We start from the raw sequence: 1460 nt of genomic DNA, 5'->3' as shown, positions 1-1460 counted from the left end.
CATATTTTATATAAATACATTTTTTAATTTTAAATTAAAAATTTTAATAAAAAATACTTTTTAAGGGACAAGCTCTTATTGTACTAAAAAGTAGAAAAAAAATTTTATCTATAAGTCACTCATACCCGACTATTTCTAAAAGCTTGAGGCGCTTAATATCAAGGATGAATCGACAAGTAATTAGGCATGTGGAGTAGATGAGTCGTTCCGATTCATTTTTGATAATTTAAATTAACCGCCTCAAGCTTTTACAAATAGTCGGGTATGAGTGACTTATAGATAAAATTATTTTCTACTTTTTAGTACAATAAAAGTTTGCCCCTTAAAAAGTATTTTTTATTAAAATTTTGTTGCTTCATCATTCGTATCTAGAGAATTAATACTAAGGTCACAATTTTTTCATATCATAGAGATTTTTTGGTCCATTTTCTAAATTTTGAAAGAAGAACGATCCATTAATGAATAGATCCCATGCGAAAATCGAGCATACTTTGCAAATACCACGCCTCTGAAAATATGGCAGTGTGAGAGTTGGACGCTTATAAATAGTTAGGAGGATATATGGGAGTGGTCGAGTTGACAAGGAGGATAGACCCACCGCCCCCAGCTGTTTTCAAAATTTCATAATCGAAAGTTTGAAATTATAAATATTCCATGTATAATATATTTGTGAAAATATAATCCTTTATCGTCCCAGAAATTAATTCCATGAACTAAAATGTTAAACATATCTCAACTTCAAAAACATAAATTCCGATACCGGGAATCGAACCCGAGCCTCCTGGGTGAAAGCCAGGTATCCTAGCCACTAGACCATATCGGATCGTCATAAAACCTCGAAAGATTTCAAATTTGTATCTTGAGATTTTTATTGAGCTTAAGATTTCAATTGGTATGGATTTTGTGATAATGAAATCTAAAATCGGTGTTTAAAAATTATTATAAATACAAAATTTCAAGTCTTATGTCTTTTTTGAAATCACAAATTCCTTTTTTGCCTTGTCGGTATATGAGCTTTAATGAAGAATTTGACCCCACGAAATCAAAAATTTGAAGCTTATTAATTTTTTTATTATTTATGTTTGTTTACTAAATTTTTTATTCAAATTTAAATGTCAAAGTCTTTCGATTATTATGGCACGCCATTTTACTATTTAATAGGCTAATTTATATCGAGAAAAAAATTAATTAATTATTTTTTTTCAATCAGAAATTTTATATTTTATATTTTATATTTTGTAAAATAAATCTTAGTAAAAGAGAGATTGATATAAGATAAGATGAGAAAAGAGAGATGAGAATTAAAATTATGATGATAACATAATAATACATTTTTATTATGTTATCATCATAATAAAAATGTATTATTATTATGATGATACATAATAATAAATCAGTTAATTTTATTTGAATTAGATTTAAAAAAAATGATTGAATTAAAATTATGTACATAATGGAAA

The 1460-nt window shown here is 26.6% G+C and overlaps 1 non-coding gene across 1 annotated transcript; it reads right to left on the bottom strand.

Moving 5' to 3' along the window:
* Window positions 1-751: 751 nt before the first annotated feature.
* Trnae-uuc lies at window positions 752-823 on the bottom strand. Its single transcript has one exon. It is a non-coding gene; the product is annotated as a tRNA-Glu (tRNA).
* Window positions 824-1460: the final 637 nt, after the last annotated feature.

This window comes from Chrysoperla carnea, chromosome 1, assembly GCF_905475395.1.
Source record: "Chrysoperla carnea chromosome 1, inChrCarn1.1, whole genome shotgun sequence".
Lineage (NCBI taxonomy): Eukaryota > Metazoa > Arthropoda > Insecta > Neuroptera > Chrysopidae > Chrysoperla > Chrysoperla carnea.
This window is presented reverse-complemented; position numbering and strand designations above follow the sequence as displayed.